Source organism: Salvelinus sp. IW2-2015, linkage group LG4q.1:29 (genome assembly GCF_002910315.2).
Source record: "Salvelinus sp. IW2-2015 linkage group LG4q.1:29, ASM291031v2, whole genome shotgun sequence".
Taxonomy (NCBI): Eukaryota; Metazoa; Chordata; class Actinopteri; order Salmoniformes; family Salmonidae; genus Salvelinus; species Salvelinus sp. IW2-2015.
In genome coordinates, this window is record NC_036842.1 from 44,298,834 (window position 1) to 44,308,459 (window position 9,626).

Here is a 9,626-nt window from a genome sequence, read left to right on the forward strand (position 1 = left end):
CTCTCAGGGCGACTTTGTGACCGTCAGCAGCCCTCGCCTGTCATTAATTTCACCTCTCAAAGGACACACACACTTCATACAACACGTTCCTGTTATTCATCCATCCACTCCCCTCCACTGCTGCCCGCATCATCAAATCACTAAWATGCATGGCAGGCAGGAATTACAATCTCTGACACCAGGTAGGGGGCTGTACTGTACAGAAGAAGTGTTACATGTGCGCAGACACATGCATACACACACATGAAAACATACGCACTATAGACACCTGGATTTTGTGTTGTAGATATGTGGTCGTGGAGTAGAGGCCTGTATTGTAATGTTTTWAAAATTGTATAACTGCCTTAATTCTGGTGGACCCGAAGGCAGCAGCCCATGGGAATCCATAATACATACAAATACAAATACATGTGACATTCACAGCTTTTGTTGCAAGAGACAAAGCACAGGACATAGCACAAAGCATGTTGCAAAGCATATTTTCAAAATCTGACACGATAGGTGGATTAACAACAAGCTAAGCTGTGTTTTGGTATATTTCAATAAAATYTTTTTAAATATTTTTTGTAATATTTTTGAATCTGATACYTTTGGGAATTTTCTTCTGCCTTTCAGCACCGGAACGAGGCTGTAGTTTTCTGAACATAACGCGCAACCAAAATGGCGAGTCTCGTGAGTCTCGTGAGTGCAAACATCCGAAGATTATCAAAGGTAAGCGATTCATTTTATTGCTTTTCTGACTTTCGTGACCATGCTAATTTGGGGCTAGCTGTTGTAGCATTGATTGATACACTCACAAAAGCTTGGATTTCTTTCTCTGTAAAGCATATTTTCAAAATCTGACACGATAGGTGGATTAACAAGAAGCTAAGATGTGTTTTGGTATATTTCACTTGTGATTGCATGATTATAAATATTTGTAGTAATATTTTGCGCCCTGCAATTCAGCGGTTGTTTAGGAAAATTATCCCGTAAAAGGGATCCGTAGCGCAGAGAAGTTAAAGAATCTGAGGACCCATGCCAAATCTTTTCAGTGTCCTGAGGGGGAATAGGTTTTGRCGTGCCCGCTTCATGACTGTCTTGGTGTGCTTGGACCATGTTAGTTTGTTGGTGATGTGGACACCAAGGAAACTTGAAGCTCCACTACAGCCCCGTCAATGATAATGGGGGCGTGCTCGGTCCTCTTTTTCCTCTGGTCCACAATCATCTCCTTTTTCTTGATCACGTTGAGGGAGATGTTGTTGTCATTGGACCAGATGGCCAGGTCTCTAACCTCCTCCCTATAGGCTGTCTCATTGTTGTCAGTGATCAGGCCTACCACTTATGTCATCGGCAAACTTAATGATGGTGTTGGAGTTGTGCCTGGCCGTGCAGTCATGAGTGAACAGGAAGTACAGGAGGGGACTGAGCACGCACCCCTGATGGGTCCCCGTGTTGAGGATCAGCGTGGCGGATGTGTTGTTACCTACCCTTACCACCTGGGATCGGCCCGTCAGGAAGTCCAGGATCCAGTTGCAGAGGGAGGTGTGTAGTCCCAGGGTCCTTAGCTTAGTTATGAGCTTTGAGGGCACTATGGTGTTGAACGCTGAGCTGAAGTCAATGAACAGTATTCTCACATAGGTGTTCGTTTTGTCCAGGTGGGAAAGGGCAGTCTGGAGTGCAATAGAGATTGAATCATCTGTGGATCTGTTAGGGCGGTATGCAAACTGGAGTGGGTCTAGGGTCTTACTCACATCTGCTGCGGAGAGCATGATCACACAGTCGTCCAGAACACCTGATGCTCTCATGCATGTTTCAGTCTTACTTGCCTCGAAGCGACCATAGAAGTAATTTAGCTCGTCTGGTAGGCTTGTGTCACTGGGGAGCTCTCGGCTGTGCTTCCCTTTGTAGTCTGTAAAAGTTTGCAAGCCCTGCCACATCCGATGCGCATCGGAGCCGGTGTAGTGCGTTTTGATCTTAGTCATGTWTTGATGCTTTGCCTGTTTGACGGTTCGTCGTAGGGCATAGTGGGATTTCTTATAAGCATCCGGGTTAGAGTCCCACTCCTTGAAGGCGTCACAATTATGCATAAATTAGAAAGGCCTCACGTGCATTCCACATCAACTACCACAGCCGGTCCTACATTTTGGGGGTTTGTAACAGAACTATACAGAATGTTTACATTGCACTAACATAACCATGACAACCCTTCTCTCGCCACTGTCACTGACCTGCAATCAAGAGCCCAAAAGCCACAAGCCTGAAATCACTACCCCATTACGATGGAACAGCTCATCAGAACAGCAAGAACAACAGATGACGAGGAGAATGAGGAGTAGGATACAAACAATCTACTGCTGAGGGAATTCAGTACATCTTGCTCACAGAAGGAAGCCTATGTCACTCACAGTTGGTTGTCACATAGGTCTGCCAAATAGGAAAAACAAAGATGGGATTTTTTTTTGAAATTCACAATATGTGGGGAAAAACTTTACATAAGTCGGGATTCTCAGTCAATTTGGAACTCAGTCAGTGCATGCGGGCGGCTATTTAAATGGCACCAGTTACCTCTGATGTAAATATGTATAGCCCTCAACTCCTATCCAGCTTTTAGACATTTATTTTGATTAGGGCTGTATTTCTAAGATAAGTCCCCCAAGTCAGAGCTTGGGTAAGCAACAAAATTAAGTCTGTTTGATATATCTGCTTGTCAATTAATTAATGGTTCCCAGTTTATGTTCCCTTTTCATTTATTGGGGCCTGGCTGTCTCACGATGGACAAATACGCCCGGTGCCCTATTGTATATCCAAGCAGTATGGGAACAGACAGACCCTTCAAAGGCACTGGCTTTCTAGTGCAGCCCCTACTGTACATTCATGTGCTGGTTGATTTGAGGAAGGATCTCTGGTTCAAATCAAATAGTGTCTCTGAGTTTGTATTCGCCACAAGGGCCTGAATAACTTTTGTAAAGCTAGTCGGTTGATCTTTGTACTGACCATGTGATAGCTGAATGTAATGAGTTAGTGTGACAACAAAGAAGAAGTGTCACGCCCTGGCCTTAGTTATCTTTGTTTTCATTATTATTTTAGTTAGGCCAGGGTGTGACATGGGGGATGTATGTGTTTTGTATTGTCTAGGGTTTTTTGTATGTTTATGGMGCAGTGTTTAGTCTAGGTGTATGTATGTCTATGGTTGCCTGGATTGGTTCTCAATTAGAGACAGCTGTCTATCGTTGTCTCTGATTGCGAGCCATATTTAGGCAGCCATAGTCATTAGGTAGGTTGTGGGTGATTGTCTATGTCTATGTCTATGTGTAAGTTGCCAGTGTCTGCACTTATTGTTTGTATAGCGTCACGTTTTTGTTTAGTGTGTAAAGTGTTGTTCGTTTCGTTTCGTCTTCTCATTAAAAAGAAGATGTATAGTTATCACGCTGCGCCTTGGTCCTCTTCTCTTCCACAATACGACGATCGTGACAAGAAGCTTGTGGTCAAAATTCAATGTAATCTTTTTTCATGGAGGATGTTCTCTTTAGGCTTACAATACAGTTTACTCCAGTAACAAAATTATGTGGACACATGCTGGTCGAACATCTCATTCCAAAATCATGGGCATTAATATGCCGTTGGTCCCCACTGATTAGGCCTGGCTAGCAGTCGACGTTCCAATTAATCCCAAAGATGTTTGATGGGGTTGAAGTCAGGGCTCTGTGCAGGCCAGTCAAGTTCTTCTACACTGATCTCTACAAACCATTTCTGTATGGACCTCACTTTGTGCACTGAGGCATTGTCATGCTGAAACATTAAAGGGCCTTCCCCAAACTGTTGCCACAAAGTTGGAAGCACAAAATTGTTTAGAATGTGATCGTATGATATAACATTAATATTTCCCTTCATTAGAACAAAGGGGCCTAGCAAGAACCATGAAAAACAGGCCCAGACCATTATTCCTCCTCCACCAAACTATACCCAGATTAGTCGGGCAGACTGCCCCAGATGGTGAACCATGATTCATCACTCCAGAGAACGCGTTTCCAATGGCAGCGAGCTTTACACCACTCCAGCCGACGCTTGGCATTGCACATTGTGACCTTAGGCTTATGTGTGGCTGCTCGGCCATGGAAATCCATGTCATGAAGCTCCTGACGAACAGTTATTGTGCTGACGTTGCTACCAGAGGCAGTTTGGAACTCTGTAGTGAGTGTTATAACCGAGGACAGACGATTTTTACACACTACGCTCTTCAGTGCTCGGGGGATCCCGTTCTGTGAGGTTGGGTAGCTTACCACTTCTGGGCTGAGCTGTTGTTGCTCCTAGATGTTTCCACTTCACAATAACAGCACTTACAGTTGACTGGGGAAGCTATAGCAGGGCATACATTTGCCGAACTAACCTGTTGGAAAGGTGGAATACTATGACGGTGCCATGATGAAAGTCACTAAGCTTTTCAGTAAGGCCATTCCACTGCCAATATTTGTCCATAGAGGTTGCATAGTTGTATGCTCGATTTTATATGCCTGTCAGCAACAGGTGTGGCTGAAATAGCCCGAATCCACTAATTTGAAGGCATGTCCATATAGATATTAATAGTGCACCTTTTTAATTCAATAATAATGTTGCTCTTAGAATTTGACATGATGCTCATTTATGTCTCCAAAGAATTTTCAAGTGGCTTTTTCCTCTATGTCTCAAGAACCCTCTGTTTCTATTGGCAGTGTCACGACTTCCGCCYAAGTCGGTTCCTCTCCTTGTTCGGGCGGCGTTAGGCGGTCGACGTCACCGGTCCTCTAGCCATCGCCAATACACCTTTAATTTTCCATTTGTTTTGTCTTGGTTTCCCACACACCTGGTTTACATTTCCCTCATTACGTGTCGCGTATTTAACCCTCTGTTCCCCCCCATGTCTGTGTGTGAAATTGTTTATTGTCAGGTGGGCACGTTTCCAACTGGTTTGCGCCGGGTTTGATTTACACCCGTGCTTTGTGGCAGCCGAAACTTTGTACTTTGTTATTTGTACTTTGTGCTGCCTCACTTGTTCTTTGGGCATTCGTTTTTGTGACGCGGTTGCGTTCTGTATTATGATTGCCTCAGTATAGTGCTTTGTCCACTCATCTCTGCTCTCATGCACCTGACTTCCATGCACCAGCTACACTCACCCCTTGACAGTTAGACAATTTATGCAATGAAACTAGTGTCAGTGTGATCTTTAATAGGTGTTCAGTCTCTTTGGAGAAAGTTTCTGCCTCAAACAGCAATATAATACACAAGCTCTCCATGGTAGGAACCCAACAGCGTTTGATTTGTGTCAGATCATCAAACCAGACATATATTCCATTGTCCCTAGTGTATAGTCATCCCATATTTAATCTAGTTTAGCATCAATGGTGCTTTGGGAGTTTAGCGTCAGTGGTGCTCTGGGAATCCCCTTAATTAAGAATCCACAAAATAAATTATATCTATAATAGCTGTGGGTCTGTGTCTGGTGGCTCTCAATAGTCAGTACCTGATGTTATTTCAGTGTTGCTTTAATGTTCTCTAGCCTTGGGACCCCAGTGTGTGATTGAAAACTAATTTTGTGACGCAAGCCACCATGCCTGGGTTCTGTGGCTGTTTTGGTCACGAGGGGCCCCATGCGGAGGTGCTGCAATTTATGTAACATGTTTGCAGCATGTGTTTAATTAGCAATATGTGTCAAATCAAATTCAACCTTCACTTTGGGTGTCTATAATTTGTACCAAGACAAGTGTAAGAAATTTGTGACACAATTGTGACCTCAAACTGGAGATAAGTATGTCAATATATTGATATTCCAGTGGTATTTAAATATGCTACAGGCTACACTGATGTTTATCCTCTCGTAGACTGTATTCAATAGATTCTAATTATTACATTTCTTACCCTTGTCTTGGTACAAATTAAAGACACACAAAGTGAAYGTTGAATTTGATGTGACACATATTGCTAATTAAACACTTGCTGCAAACAAGTCATCGCTTGTCTACACAGCCCTCCTACTCAAGCTGGGAGTGTCGACATGGCTGATTAGTCTCCCCAGAAGCCCACTCTCACAGAGCGAGTGCAGGGAAACAGACCACTAAGAGAAAGGACACTGATATCGTATGGAAAATCAGAGACTTACACCCGGTAAGAGAAAGAAAATTTGTCAGCCAAACCTCTCCCACTGAGCGGAACTCGGTCCATGAGATACCCAACGGAGACCTTCAACAAGTAAATACATTCATTACAATTCTAACCCATAAGAGCGGCAGTTCGGGGCAAGGTGTTAGAGCTAAACTAAGCATAGTTTACAAATGTATCTATGTGTGCTTTTCTCTCGTGCACTTTCTCTCTTTCTTTAAATCTTAATTTTGTGTAACGTGTCATATTGTGTTGGTCCGCTAGGAACCTGTTGCCATTGTATGAAGTTCTAACCAATAACCTAGACTGTTTGTGTATGTGTATCTTATATTATCATTTAGCTTGTTAGTAAATAAATAATAAACTCAATTGGTGTGGTACGGAATGATTTAGTGAGACCTGGGTTTGTGCAGATTTACGAATTATGTMACATTCAGAATGAGACTGATTAGGAAATAGGATATTCTGATATTCTTTGAGTTCATTTGGGAAATGGTAACTCATTAAATAAACMTTTCCCATGGTGCACTAGGGTACTGAGTTAATGGTTACCTGATTAATTTAATCACGTAATTATAAACATAGTTAATTATTCGATGAATAGCAGTCATCACATTAATAATACCAACGTCACGACAGTGGGTCATTACCCACGGCTCCAGCGAGACCAGTCTCCACAGACTCTTGAAAATATTTTGTTAGTAAAGTCTCTGGGAGGAGGGTGCGGCCCAACCTCTTCAGAAAGCAACATAGCGGGAGTCATGATGAATGGTGAGTCTGGATCGGTGTAGACAGGAACTAGAGGTCTGGCATTGATTACGGCAGTGACCTCAGCAATAAGGATGCACCGAAATTCATGTGAAAGGTGAGAAGACTTGTTCTGTAGCAGCATAGAGTCAAGGATTCTGTGTGCCACTCCAATCATGCACTCCCAGGCACCCCCCATGTCTGAAGAGTGAGYAGGGTTGAATTCCCATGTGCAAACTTGTTCACTTAGGTAGCTCTGGACTCTAGGCCTCTGACGCTGCTCCTTTCCCAGTTCCAACTCCTTACAGGCTCCTATGAAGTTTGTTCCACAATCTGATCTTAGCTGTTTTGCTGGTCCACGGACTGCAAAGAACCTCCTGAAGGCGATGATGCAGCAAGAGGTGTCCATGGAGTCTATGACTTCGATGTGCACTGCCCAAGTGCTCATGCAGGTGAAAAGCACTGCCCATGCAGGTGAAAAGCACTGCCCAGCGTTTGATTTGAGCTTGACCTCCTCTGGTACAGCGAGCAGTGACGGTCCAAGGGCCAAAGACATCCAAGCCCATATTTGTGAAGGGAGGGGATGTGCTGAGGCATTCGGGTGGCAAGTTTGCCATTTTCTGGTCTTCCTGTTTCCCACAGAGCTTCCGGCATGTGAAACACTTGTGTAGGACAAAGCTGATGAGCTTCTTACCTCTGACAATCCACAGGCCTGCTGCTCTGACAGCTCCTTCTTAGAAGTAGCAACCTTTGTTGTTTCACCTGCCCATGGTAGTGCCATACTGGCAGTGTGGAGATGTACAGTGCATTTGTAAAGTATTCAGACCCCTTGACTTTTTCCACATTTTGTTATGTAAAGTCTTGTACTAAAATTGATAAGAAAGGTTAAACACGTTTATACACTTTTGCAATTTTATATACACAGTTGAAGTCAGAAGTTTACATACACCTTAGCCAAATATATTGAAACTCTTTAAAAAAAAWTGTTTTTCACAACTCCTGACATTTAATCCTAGTAAAAACTCCCTGTCTTAGGTCAGTTAGGATCACCACTTTATTTTAAGAATCTSAAATGTCAGAATAGAAGTAGAGAGAATGAATTATTTAAGCTTTTATTTCTTTCATCACATTCCCAGTGGGTCAGAAGTTTACATACACTCATTTCGTATTTGGTAGCATTGCCTTCAAATTGTTTAACTTYYGTCAAACGTTTTGAGTGGCCTTCCACAACCTTCCCACAATAAGTTGGGTGTATTTTGCCCCATTCCTCCTGACAGAACTGGTGTAACTGAGTCAGGTTTGTAGGCCTCCTTGCTCGCACATGCTTTTTCAGTTCTGCCCACAAATGTTCTATAGGATTGAGGTCAGGACTTTGTGATGGCCACTCCAATACCTTGACTTTGTTGTCCTTAAGCCATTTTGCCACAACTTTGAAAGTGTGCTTGGGGTCATTGTCCATTTGCGACCAAGCTTTAGTTTCCTTACTGATGTCTTGAGATGTTACTTCAATATATCCACATAATTTCCCTTCCTCATGATGCCATATATTTTGTGAAGTGCACCAGTCCCTCCTGCAGCAAAGCACCCCCACAACATGATGCTGCCACCCCCGTGCTTCATGGTTGGGATGGTGTTCTTCGGCTTGCAAGCATCCCCCTCTTTCCTCCAAACATAAGGATGGTCATTATGGCCAAACAGTTCTATTTCTGTTTCATCAGACCAGAGGACATTTCTCCAAAAAYAACAATCTTTGTCCCAATGTGCAGTTCCAAACCGTAGTCTAGCTTTTTTATTGCGGTTTTGGAGCAAGGGCTTCTTCCTTGCTGAGCGAACTTTCAGGTTACGTCAATATAGGACTGGTTTTAATGTGAATATATATACTTTTGTACCTGTTTCCTCCAGCATCTTCACAAGGTCCTTTGCTGTTGTCCTGGGATTGATTTGCACTTTTTGCCCCAAAGTATCAAATCAAATCAAATCAAATCAAATTTTATTAGTCACATACACATGGTTAGCAGATGTTAATGCGAGTGTAGCGAAATGCTTGTGCTTCTAGTTCCGACAATGCAGTAATAACAACAAGTAATCTAACCTAACAATTCCACAACTACTACCTTATACACACAAGTGTAAAGGGATAAAGAATATGTACATAAAGATATATGAATGAGTGATGGTACAGAACGGCATAGGCAAGATGCAGTAGATGGTATAGAGTACGGTATATAATCATATGAGATGAGTACTGTAGGGTATGTAAACATAAAGTGGCATAGTTTAAAGTGGCTAGTGGTACATGTATTACATAAAGATGGCAAGATGCAGTAGATGATATAGAGTACAGTATATACATATACATATGAGATGGGTAATGTAGGGTATGTAAACATTATATTAAGTGGCATTGTTTAAAGTGGCTAGTGGTACATTTTTACATAATTCCATCAATTCCCATTTTTAAAGTGGCTGGAGTTGAGTCAGTATGTTGGCAGCGGCCGCTAAATGTTAGTGGTGGCTGTTTAAGTATGTTCATCTCTAGGAGACAGAAAGCGTCTCCTTCCTGAGCGGAGGACGGCTGTGTGGTCCCATGGTGTTTATACTTGCATACTATTGTTTGTACAGAATCATTTGGTACCTTCAGGCGTTTGGATATTGCTCCCAAGGATGAACCAGACTTGTGGAGGTCCAATTCTTTTTTCTGAGGTCTTGGCAGCTTTCTTTTGATTTTCCCATGATGTCATGCAAAGAGGTACTGAGTTTGAATG

At 42.8% G+C, this 9,626-nt stretch overlaps 1 protein-coding gene across 2 annotated transcripts in view; it reads left to right on the forward strand.

The window, feature by feature from the left end:
• LOC111962012 (uncharacterized) overlaps window positions 1-9,626 on the forward strand; it is a 238,509-nt gene that overhangs the window by 211,752 nt on the left and 17,131 nt on the right. The gene's annotated exons all lie outside the window — the stretch shown is intronic.